Genomic DNA, 13772 nt, shown 5'->3' with positions numbered 1-13772 from the left:
TGTACTTGGAAGTTGGGACTGTTTTTTTTTATTGCCTTTGTACGTGTTTTCTTGATTTGTTCCTTTGTTACCCTCTTTGAAATGCCTCCATTAAAATCTAAATCTAATTGTCATGTTGGATAATAATAAGAACAGTACTCTAAAATAGTAATAAAAGCGACTACATTAAATGACGACATTCAATCACAAATGAAAAATCCCAAAAGATAGGAAGAGCAATACATAGAATAGTAGCAGCAAACGACTTCAAGAGTACCACAAAAGAGAAAAGAGAGTTGTTATGGAACAGAGACACCTGAATGTATCCTTAGATTTATAGTTTTACTCTCTTGGTTCTATTTTTCAAGGTTTTACATAGTTTCTAATTTTTCATAAACTCTATAATTAAGGAAAAAAAAAGAATTCCAAATTCTTAGATATATATATTATAGTTATACCCCCACCAATCTATTTTTTTTAACACTCACCGAGACTCTAGTTTTTTCTAAACTCTATTACTAATTACGAAAAAGTAAGATATAAATAAAAAAACCAATCTCATTTAGAGTTTCACAAAGTCTCCAACTTTTCCTAAAAAATATAGCTAATTATGGGAAAAAAAAATACAACAAACTAAATTGTTAAAAACAATAGTTTCAACCAAAAACGATTTTTCTAAAACCCTTATGCGACAAAAAATAGTTTCTACACTAATCTCAGGTGAAGTTTAACATAACAAAGTTTCTTTCTAGAAATTGACAATGAAACTATGAAAGAACAAAGGAAAAAAATAAATTTAGTTGCTTGAACATTTACTTTATGCATTTGTTAACCACACATGTGACTAGGAAAAAAGAAAAAAGAAAAAAAACTAATCATAAAATAAGTAACAGTACGGGTGTACACCCAAAACAAATAAAATTGTATTGTATGCACTATATATATGGGCTTAACAAATAAAGTTGGATCAATTTGATGTGTCATCCACTATGGGATTTAGATATTTAGTCATAGTTAAGGATTTCAAAAACTACAATTCCGAGCACAATAATTCTGAATTTTATAATTTCCAATTTTAGCGGAATAACGAGATTCAATTAAAGCGGACGTTGGCTTAAATAAATTAGATAAGGGTTATTTAGGCTTTAGTCCTATTTTTTATGGGGGATTTAGACTTTAGTTCTAAAATTATCGATTATTAGGTTTTAGTCCTAAGTCCATCTTTGATTTTCTTAAATGACCAAAATACCTTTAGAGCATGTTTATTACGTGACTTGAAATTGCATAAAAGTAGGACCAAAACCTAATTTACCCAATTACAGGAGGAGTAAATCCTAAAAATGAGATTTGACTACGCAACACAATGTTGCGTTCATTGAGTCCTTTGAATTAGAGTGCTACATTCATGAGATTGAAATCCATTCTGTCTTGGGAGAGAATTGTTCATCAACCTTGGACACCGAGAGGGAGCAAATTTGTCTTAATAACAACATAGTGATTATAATTAGGATCGAATTTAATCATTGGTAAGTTAGTTTGTTGAACTAAAGGTTTGTTCATGACATATTTGTTGTATCAATTTGATTTTTTTTTTGTTTGGTAAGCCTGTTTTAAATGAGATCAGTAACTCTTGCTGGCGGATTCGAGCCCCAGACCTCTGGTATCATCACCCAAAGATTTTACCGACTTTGCTAGTCGGCACCTGCAAATGTGTGGGCAAGCCTGTTTTTAAAGAGATCAGTAACTCAATAGTGTGTAGCGGGGTTCAAACCCAGACCTCTGGTATCATCACCCAAAGGTTTTACCAACTAAGCTAGAAGGCACTTACAAAATGTGTGGGCAAGCCTGTTTTTAAAGAGACCAGTAACTCAATAGTGTGTACGAACCCAAACCTCTGGTATCATCACCCAAAAGTTTTACCAACTAAGCTAGAAGGCACTTACTAAATGTGTGGGCAAGCCTGTTTTTAAAGAGATCGAGAACTCAATAGTGTGTAGCGGGGTTCAACCCGCACCTCCTGGTATCATCACCCAAAGGTTTTACCAACTAAGCTAGAAGGCACTTACAAAATGTGTGGGCAAGCCTGTTTTTAAAGATATTAGTAACTCAATAGTGTGTAGCAGGGTTCGAACCCAGACCTCTGGTATCATCACCCAAAGGTTTTACCAGCTAAGCTAGAAGGCACTTACAAATGTGTGGGCAAGCATGTTTTTAAAGAGAACAGTAACTCAATAGTGTGTAGCGGGGTTCGAACCCAGACCTCTGGTATCATCACCCAAAGGTTTTACCAACTAAGCTAGAAGGCACTTACAAAGCTCAGAAGCGCAAGCTGTCCGCCGTGTAAGACGAAAGTGCGAAAAAATAATGTAATGAAATAACTGATGAAAGAGAAATAGACTTTTTTTTTTTTTTTGATTGGCAAGCCTGTTTTAAATGAGATCAGTAACTCTTTGATGCTGGCGGGGTTCGATCCCCAGACCTCTGGTATCAATTTGATTTTCTTGTTTACTTAACATTAAATATAATTTTATAATAAGTTTCTTACATAAATTACATCTGCCATTCGATCATTGATAGTTTTCATCTTGATGAATTAGGTGAGATAATGAGAAAAAATTCTTCTCACTCCCCCCCCCCCCATTTCGTTCAGATTACGAGTGCGTGAGAGAAGACGAGTGGGCGGAGATTTTTTTTTTCCCATTTGTTTAGCTTTACTGGAACATTAGTTTAATACAATAATGTCCATTTAGTTTTAATCATAAACATTTTAAAAGTGGGGCTATATTTGTAAAACCAACTCTGTGTAGTAGATTCTAGGCTCACTAAAACCATTTATGGGCTTGGGCTTTTCTGAGCTGGAAGGTCTCTCTGTCTACGTGACACTCTCTTTAGAGAAGAACCTCAATTCGAGCGGTAAATTCTTCACTATATATTTGTATTAAACATGCGACTCATCAATATTTATATTTCTATTTGTATTTTTATCCTATGAAGGTAGCACTCCAATTCAAATGACTCAATGAACACAATATTGTGTTGCGTAGTTGAACAATTTAAAATTAAGACTTATAGAGAGAGAAAATGCACAAAAAACACAATGCAATGATTTTTCCCAAAATACATTTTTTTTTAATGTTAGTTAAGAAAATGTTAGAATTTAGTGCATATCCGAATATCATTTTTAGGATTTACCCCTCCTGTAATTGGGTAAATTAGGTTTTGGTCTTACTTTTATGCAATTTCAAGTCACGTGATAAACATGCTCTAAGGGTATTTTAGTCATTTAAGAAAATTGAAGATGGAAGTAGGACTAAAACCTAATTATCGATAATTTTAAGACTAAAGCCTAAATACCCCATAAAAAATAGGACTAAAGCCTAAATAATCCATTAGATAACTATTGATTTAGTTAAAGTGGACGTTGGGCTTAAATAAATTATATACCAAACCAAAACAAATTACATGTGGAAAATTAAATTATACAAAAAACAACATCACAAAAGATATTAAAAAAAAAAACAATAATGACAAATATTTTAAAATATATATAATACTGCATGAAACTGTAATAGCCATTTTCATAAGATGGGCCTTTGTAGGTATTGGGCCCAGAGAATAGGCCCAAGACCCTACTAGGCCCCATGAGGTAAACCTAAAGAGGAGATATAAAAGTGAGGAGAGGAGGACTTGAGAAGAGGGGAAAAAGGAAGGGAAGGAGAAAAGAAGAAATGGAGGAAAGAGGCACCAGAGAGAGAAAAAGAGAAAGGTTGAGGGGAGGAGGAGGGAGGAGACAACCAGAGTAGGTGGAGACGACGGCCCGGAGGAGAGACGTCGAGAGGAGGAGGAGAGGAGGAAAATCTAGAGAAGGGGGAGTATGGAGACGTCGGCCAGAGAGGAGGAGGAAAAGGAGGGGAAATCTAGAGAAGGGGAGTATGGAGACGTCGGCCAGAGAGGAGGAGGAAGATGAGGGGAAATCTAGAGAAGGGGAGTATGGAGACGACCCGGAGAGGAGGAAAAAGAGAGGGGAGATCTAGAGAAGAGAAGAGAGACGCCAAGAGAGAGGAGGAAGATGAGGGATATCTAGAGAAGGGAGTATGGAGACGTCGGCCCGATAGGAGGAGGAAGAGGAGGGAAGATCTAGAGAAGAGGAGAGGAGACGACGGCCGAGAGGAGGAGAGGAGTAGTGAGATGATGTCCCGAGATGAGGAAGAAGAGAGGAAGAGATATCTATAGTAGAGAAGGGAGAAAGACGACGGCCGAGGAGACGACGAACCAAAGGAGACGACGGCCCGAGATACAACGGCCGAGAGGAGGAGGGGAGATGATGTCTCGAGATAAGGAGGAAAAGAGGAGGAGATATCTATAGCAGAGAAGGGAGAAGACGACGCCGAGGAGACGATAGCCCGAGGGAGACGACGGCCAAGGGATGGATGGCCGAGGAGGAGGAGAGGGAGAGATGATGTCGAGATAAGGAGGAAGAGAGAGGAGATATCTCTAGCAGAGAAGGGGAGAAGACGACGGCCGGAGGAGGCGGCCAAAGGAGACGACGGCCCAAGAATACTACGGCCGGAGAGGAGGAGTAGGAGATGATGTCTCGAGATAAGGAGGAAGAGAGGAGGAGATATCTATAGCAGAGAAGGGGAGAAGACGACGGCCGAGGAGACGACGGCAAAAAGAGACGACGGCCAAAGGAGACCACTACCGCAGAGGAGGAGTAGGGAGATGATGTCTCGAGATAAGGAAGAAGAGATGAGGAGATATCTATAGCAGAGAAGGGAGAAGACGACAGCCAGAGGAGACGACGGCCAAAGGAGACGGCGGCCCGAGGATAACGGCGGAGAGAGAGGAGGAGTAGGGAGATGATGTCTCCGAGATAAGGAGGAAGAGAGGAGGAGATATCTATAGCGAGAAGGGAGAAGACGACGGCCGAGGAGACGACGGCCAGAGGATACGACGACCAGAGAGGAGGAGTAGGGAGATGATGTCTCGAGATAAGGAGGAAGAGAGGAGGAGGTATCTAGAGCAGAGAAGGGAGGAAACGACGGCCATAGGAATGGCGGCCAAAGGAGACGACGGTCGGGAGACGGCGGCCAAAGGAGACGACGCTAGATGAGACGACACGACGAGAGGATGAGGAATAGGAGGGGAGATCTAGAAGAGGAGAAGGAGACGGAAACCAGAGAGGGGAGGAGGAGAAGATGATGATGTCCCGAGAAAGAAGAAGAAGAGGGAGGAGATATCTATAGCGAGAAGGAAAAAGACGAAGGTCAGAGGAGACGACGGCCAGAGGATAAGACGGCCATAGTGGAGTGGGAGTAGTGAGATGATGTCCCGAGATGAGGAGAAGAGGAGGAGATATCTATAGCGGAGAATCTAGAAGACGCGGCGGAGGATACGACGGCCGAGAGGAGGAGTAGGGAGATGATGTCCCGAGATGAGGAGGAAGAGAGGAGGAGATATCTAGAGAGAGAAGGGAGGAGACGACGCCATAGGAACGGCGCCAAAGGAGACGACGGTTAGAGAGGAGAGACGCCGCCAAATGAGACGACAGCCGGAGAGGAGGAGGAATAGGAGGAGAGATCTTGAGAAGAAGAGTAGGGGGACGACATCCAGGGAGGAGGAGAAAGAGGAGGAGAAACCTAGATAAGAGGAGCCAGAATGAGGAGACAACGAGAGGAGAATAGGGAGACAACTAGAGGAGATGACATCTAGAGATGAGGAGAATCCAAGAGTGAGATAGAAAAGAGTGGAGAGAGGGAGAGAACTACGGTCGCTTTGATCCCTCGATAAGGGGTACGTGAGGGCAACCCAAATGGGTTCACCGATGAAGTCGATTAGGTGTATTGTTCGCCTTCAGCATCTAACCAAGTAGTCGAGAATTATAAAAATAAAAAAAATTGTGAAATGGGTTGCAACAGAAACTAACGTCAAAAAATAATTAACGAGAAACAGAAAACTAGATTCAAATGCATTGAACTAATTTCAAATAATATTTAACGGGAAATCGGAAATTGGATGCACATGCAAGCATTAAACTAATCTTAAAAAGTAATTAATGGACAATCAGAATATGGATACAACTACATTAAACTAACATCAAAGAATAATTAACGGGAAATCAAAACTTGGATGCAAATACATCGAACTAACACCAAAAAATAATTGTCGGGAAATCAGAATGATGGTGATTGGGAGAATGATGAGACTGTACCTTGCAGTTACCTACATACCCAAATTATCAATGGGATCAAGTCTCAAGAACGTAGTTCTTTATGAGAAATAGTTTGGTATTTATATAAGAGTAGAGATTTCTTGTAGCTCAAGTAATTGTAATTGAATATAACTCTCAACTAATAATTATCTCTTTGATAAGAAACGAATCTGGACATAAACTAATGTACGTAAGTAGCAAGCCATGTGGCTAATGTTCAGCCTTAGACACATGAGTTAATGGGCATGTACATTGATTCATAGTATTGCAAATTGGGCTTCAGTCCTGTCGATTAAACGAATAAAGTGGAGACTCCTACTAATGGACGTTTGCCACGTAGGTGGGGGTCGAAACAATTTGTATATAATAGTTATGCATATATAGTTGCATATATTTTTTAGAATAATTAATATGACAGGACCCGTTCATAGATAATCTTCAAAGATCCCACATAGTGAGTCAGGTATAATTTAAATAATAATTAACATGAAATCGGGAACTGAATAATCTTTGATGATCTCATAAAGTAAATCAAACATAATTTATTTTTATGTCATGTTTGCAATTAAGGACGCTACAGATGGATTAGTAGAAAGTTGGTATTACACACCATATTGGGTAATTAAAAGAAAATCAAAAACTGGATTCAAATACATTTAACTGAGCTCAAAGAGTAATTAACGGGAAATCGGAAACTTTATGCATATACGATAAACTAAACTCAAAAAGTAATTAAGTAGAAATCGAAAACTGCTACAACTGCATTAAACTAATGTCAGATAATAACTAATAGAAAATTAGAAATTGGATATGATGCAAATCCTTGAAAAATATTTAAAGGGAAATCGGAAATGGTATGCAAAAATGCATCAAACAAACCTTACATAATAATTAATGGGGAATCGGAAATTGGATGCAAATGCATTGAACTAACCTAAAAAAATAATTAACAGGAAATCAAAAACCAAATGCAATTTTATTGAACTAACCTCATAGCATAATTGGCGGAAAATAAGAAACTAGATGCAAATGCATTGAAATAACTTCAAAGAATAGTTAACGAGAAATCAGAAACCGAATGAAATTGCATCGAACTAACCTCAAAGCATAAATAATCATAAATCATAAACTAGATGCAGATATATTTAACTAACCTCAAATAGTTATTAATGAAAAATCGAAAACTGGATGCAAATGCAATTAACTAATCTAAAGACTAATTAACGAAACATCGAAAAATGGATGCAATTGCACTGAACTAATATAACCTCAATGAATGAATAATTAACTAGAAATCATAAATTTGATACAACTGCATTGAACAAACCTCAAAAAATAATTAATGAGAAATCGAAAACTTGCTGCAAATGTATTGAACTAACCAATTAACGGAAAATCAGAAATTGGATGCAACTGCATTGAACTAACCTCAAATAATAATTAACGAAAAATCGGAAACTTGATGCAACTGCATTAAACTAAAATCATAGATTAACTAATAGGCTGGGAAACCAGAAATTGGATGCAATATCCTTGATGAATATTTAACAGAAAATCGGAAATTGGATACAAATGCATTGAAATAACCTCAAAGAATAGTTAACTGAAAATCGGAAACCAGATGTAATTGCATCGAACTACCCTCAAAGCATAAATAACCGGAAATTGGAAGCTAGATGCGAACTAATCTCAAAAAATAATTAACAGGAAATCAGAAACTGGATACAGATCTATTGAACTAACCTCAAAGAGTAATTAACAAGAAATTATAATCTAGATGTAAATGCAATGAACTAATCTCAAAGAGTAATTAACGAAACATTGAAAACTATATGCAACTGCACTGAATTAACCTTAATGAATAATTAATGGGAAATCATAAACTTGATACAACTACATTGAATTAACCTCAAAGAATAATTAATGGGAAATCGGAAACTAGATACAAATATTGAACTAACCTCAAATAATAATTAACGTAAAATCGAAAACTTGATGCAAATGCATTGAACTAACCCCGAACCATTGTTGTATTATATGTAGGGAGAATATAATGTCTTGACAAATATAATTTTGCATTTTAAGTAGTGTTTATTATAATTTTTTTTTATTATGATTGAGAATGTCTTGCTATTCAAGTAGCTTCAATATCATATTCGCCACATTGGGCATTCTCACAAAATTTCAATTAATCTTCTATTATTAAATCTAACAACAAAAATAAGTCGATGAGTTTTATTAAGATTTGGTGCTTTCTTTTTATAGATAGTGGAGCAAGAAATTTGAATGAGTGATTAATATAATTTCTTTAGATATATATTATAGTTATATATTTATAGTTTTGAGACTTCACACCCTATTTGCTAAACACTTAGGGTGTGTTTGGAAGTTTTCCTTTAATTTTTATAATTCCAAAACTTCAATTTTAAGTAGTTAAAATCCAATATTTCTCAAGTTTCTAAAAACTTAAATTAATTCTAAAAAAACAGGTATATATAATGACATTTAAGAAAAAAAATATATGACATTTAAGAAAAAATCTGACAAATAAGGAATTAACATTAAAAAAAATCAGACAAATAAGGGATTGACAGCTTATTTGTTGGACATTTATTATCTTTTTCTTGGATCAATTTAACTTTTAGGTTTATGACTCATTGTTTGGTCTTGGTGTAGAACAGAATGACCAAGACATTGATAGAACAACTAAATTTATTACATGTCCATGAATGCTACAATATGGGTTGTATAAGAAATTTGTATTTTGTGTTAGATTTACCTTACAACTTTTATAGGCTCATATTAGGCCCAAGCTAGATGTATATATGGGTTGCTATTGAGTTGACTCCAAATCCAACCCATCACACAGAAGTTTTAACCATCCACCTGAGTTTCAGTTTTGGATGTAATTTGAGATAAAAGCCTAAAAACCAAAATAAAGCTTGATTTCATCTAACATAGTATGAAGCACATGAATATAACACTTAAACACTGGTTGGTAACTTGATATAGATCGAGAGAAATCAATAACAAAATCCGTCAGCCCAAAACAACCAAGTGATAAAACCTATGTATGTAAATTATGCAAGCTTTGAGGGGATTCAACCACTTAGTGGATGGTTATACTTAATACTTAATCCTTAGATATATATTATAGCCATACCCTCTTGGCTCTATTTTTTAGAGCCTTCATAGAGACTCTAATATTTTCACAACACTTAAATTAATTACAAAATTTAGGAAAAACCTTGCGTTGTCTCAAACTAGAAAGGAAAGCTTCTCATTATTACCAAGTTCTCTTTAACCTCACCAAGAAAAGTCAATATACTTCCATCATTATTCTCCCTATTACCAAGTTCTCTTAAACCTCACCAAGAGGAGTCAATATACTTCCATCATTATTCAATACCGAAAAAGTAAAAAAAATAAATAAACAAAATTTAGCAAGTTTGGTTCAGATATCAAATCAGATCGTATACAGCTCGAGCTTCTTCATGTGTTTGTGTCTTTGGAGAACTTGATAGATGGTGAAGCTTTCCATTATCAAATTGTCTATGAGACTATGATTATTGTTTGTAATTGCAAATTTTGGATGGTTACCTTCTTCTCCGACGTTGCGACACTTCAAATCAAACTATGCTTATGCAGTAGAGTGACTTCCGCTTCTTACGTGCTTTAAAGTTATAAGTTATTAAAAGAGGTAGTGGAACCTGAAATTGTAAATGTGTTGCTAACTCTTAACATGTTTTGATGATTTTGGCTGATAGTTTATACATCAAGCTCAATTTTTATCCAATGTCATTTTTTGCCAGCAACTTTTAATCAACTTGCTTAGAGAGTTGACGCTTAATCACAATTTGGATCGTTACATATTCTTGAATTCTTTTATTAAATGGATAGTTGGATGCATTATAGACCAGTTAGGTAATTATGTAGAATCTGTAAAGTACGTAACAGTAAATAATCACTAGAGAAAAAAACATTGTGGTAGTAAATACTCTCAAAACATATATGTAGGTTTATGTTTTAGGAAATTGGTCTACAAGGGACACGCAGACCACAAATGAGATGTAAGACCAAAAGAAATATAGGCTATGGATAAGTGTATAGGTAAGGTTTGTTAGACGCTAACAGGTGACTAATTCTCAATTTCTATTTTCATATGCACTACTATATCTAGAGTATAGTCCATATAGTTCAATTTAATAGGAAATGGAAGGAGGCAAAAGAAAAAGGAAATCAATTGACTTGAGGCGAGTTTTAAGTATGGGGTAAGATGTATGTTGTATACTTATATTAAACTTTTAAACATGATGTAAGTGAATGAAAAATCCAGCAAAATCAAGATAACACAAAGAAGAAGTTATTACTACTTATTTCGTTCACAAGGGATTCATTAAGAAAGATGTCACGGTTACTAAGACTGGCAACAGAGTAAATCTCAATGCAAAGTTGCTTAAGAAGGAGGGACACGAAGCAATTTTTATCTAACGTGCACTGTGTTACTATTGTGCATTCAAAACCCAAAATGAAATTGGGATTTCCCTTACTTTAGAGTTGACTCCACTATTTTACCGTACCAATATTTGAGTTGCATTCTAACGTAAACTCATAATCCATGTACTCTGTCTCAATTGGTCTAGATTTTACCAAGAGCATTCAAAATTCACCATTGCTATTTGATGGATTTATTATCTACTTTGAGGAAAAGATTCAACTATGTAAATTGTAAGAATTATCCCTTTTAACCATTAAATAAAAAATATCTAATAATGCAATCAATTCTTAGTTATATTCATAGGAATCAATTACAATTTTTTTTTAAAAACAAATGTAGTTAGAATTTTCTGATGATCCCACACAGTGAATCATGTATATATAGCAAACCTCAAAGAATAATTAACGTAAAATCGAAAACTGAATGCAAATGCATCAAACTAACCTAAAAGAATAATTAGCGGAAAATTAGAAACTGGATGCAAATGCATCGAACTAACCACAATGAATAATTAACTGGAAATTGAAAATTAAAAACTGGATGCAAATGAATTGAACTAACCTCAAAGAATAATTAACGGGAAATCGAAAACTGGATGCAACTGCATTGAACTAACCACAAATAATAATTAATAGAAAATTGGAAATTGAAAACTGGATGCAAATGAATCAAACTAACTTCAAAGAATAATTAATGGAAAATCAGAAACTCGATACAACAGCATTGAACTAACCTCAAAGAATAATTAATGGAAAATCAGAAACTCGATACAACAACATTGAACTAACCTCAAAGAATAATTAACGAAAAATCAGAAACTGGATGCAAATGTATTAAACTAGCCTAAAAGAATAATAAATAGAAAATCGGAAACTAGATGCAATTACATGCAAATGCATTGAACTAGCCTCAATTCTTTTAAAGAATAATTAACATGAAATCGAAAACAGTTTGCAACTGCATTATTGAACTATTCCGAAATAATAATTAACAGGAAATCGGAAGTTGTATGCAGCTGCATTGAACTAACCTCAAATTATAATTAACAGGAAATCAGAAACTGGATGTAACATCAAACTAACCTAAAAAGTAATTAGCAAAAAATCGGAAACTTGAATAAACTGCAATGAACTAACCTCAAAGAATAATTAATGGAAAATCGAAAACTAGACAGATGCAACTGCATCGAACTAACCTCAAAGAATAATTAACTAGAAATCGGAAATAGGATGCAAATGTAATTAACCAACCTCAAAGAATAATTAATGGAAAACCGAAAACATGATGCAAATGCATTGAACCAACCTCAAAGAATAATTAACGAGAAATCAGAAACTACATAGAACTAACCTTAAAGAATAATTAACAGGAAATCAGAATTTGGACGCAAATGCATTGAACTAGGGGTGCAAACGAATAGGTTCGGATTCGGATATGCCTGTATCCGAATTCGAATCCGAAAATTTATATCGATATCCGAATCCGAATCCGAATCCGACGGATATTAAAAAAATTATCCGAATCCGATTTCGGATATCGGATAATATCCGATCCAAAAATTAATATTAATTAAAATTTTATTTGCTTTGAATAATTCATTTATTTACCACTATAAAAACTATTATAAATATATATATTTGTCATTTATTATTATTATTTTGTTATTATAGTTTTATATTATTAGTTTATGATTTTATATAATATTGTATACAATAATAAATAAATAAATAAGTTATATATAATAACTATTAATTTTTTAAATCGGATCAGATATTTTCAGATGCAGATATGGCAGTATTCGAATCTGTATCCGAAATCGGTTCGGACATAAAAAATTATCCTAATCTGAATCCGATATCCGAAATTTTTGGATAGTATCAAAATTTTCAAATACGAATTCGAATATTTGGATATCCACTTGCACCCCTACATTGAACCAACCACAAAGAATAATTAACGAAAAATCGGAAACTAGATGCTAATGCATTAAACTAACCTAAAAAAAATATTTAATGGAAAATCGAAATTGAATGCAAATGCTTTGAACTAACCTAAAAAAATAATTAACATTAATTTAAAAAAAAAAATGGACGCAACTGCATGGAAGTAACCTCAAAGAATAATTAACAAGAAATTGGAAACTAGATGCATTTAACTTCAAAAAATGATTATCGGGAAATCTGAAACTTAACCTCAAAGAATAATTAACGAGAAATAAAAAAAAACTAAATACAAATGTATCAAACTAACCTCAAAGAATTATTAATTGGAAAATTAAAACCTTAAAAAAAAAAAAAAAAAAAAAAAAAAAAAAAAAAAAAACTATCGGGAAATTGGATGCAACTGCATTGAAGTAACCCCATAGAATAATTAATGAAAAATCAGAAATTAGATGCAAATGCGTTGAACTAACCTCAAAGAATCGAAAACTTGATGCAAATGCATCGAGCTAACCTAAAAAAATAATTAACAGAAAATTAGCAATTGGAGGCAAATGCATTTAACTAATCTCAAATAATAATTAACAGAAAATCGAAAACGGGATGCAAATGCAAATGCATTGAACTAACCTCAAAGAATAATGAATGGAAAATCGGAACTTTATACAAATGCATTAAACTAACCTCAAAGAATAATTAACGAGAAGTTTGAAATTAGATGCAAATACATGCATTGATCTAATCTCAAAGAATAATTAATGGGAAATTGAAAACTAAATGCAACTACATTGAACTGACCTCAAAGAAGAACTAACGGAAATCGAAAATTAATTAATGTAAAAGAATAATTAAAATGAAATCGGCACCGGGATGCAAAAATGTTGAACTAGCCTCAGAGAATAATTATCGGAAAATCGGAAACTAGATGCAACTACATTGAACTAAGCTCAAAAAAATAATTAATGAAAAATAGGACACTAGATGCAAATGCATGAAACTAACCTCAAAGAATAATTAACGAGAAATTGGAAACTGGATGCAACAACATTAAGCTATCCTCAAAGACTAATTATCGGGAAATCAAAAACTGGATGCAAATGCATTGAACTAAACTCAAAGACTAATTAATGGGAAATCTGAAACT

This window comes from Coptis chinensis, chromosome 7 (genome assembly GCF_015680905.1).
Source record: "Coptis chinensis isolate HL-2020 chromosome 7, ASM1568090v1, whole genome shotgun sequence".
NCBI lineage: Eukaryota > Viridiplantae > Streptophyta > Magnoliopsida > Ranunculales > Ranunculaceae > Coptis > Coptis chinensis.
Note: the sequence above shows the minus strand (reverse complement) of the source record.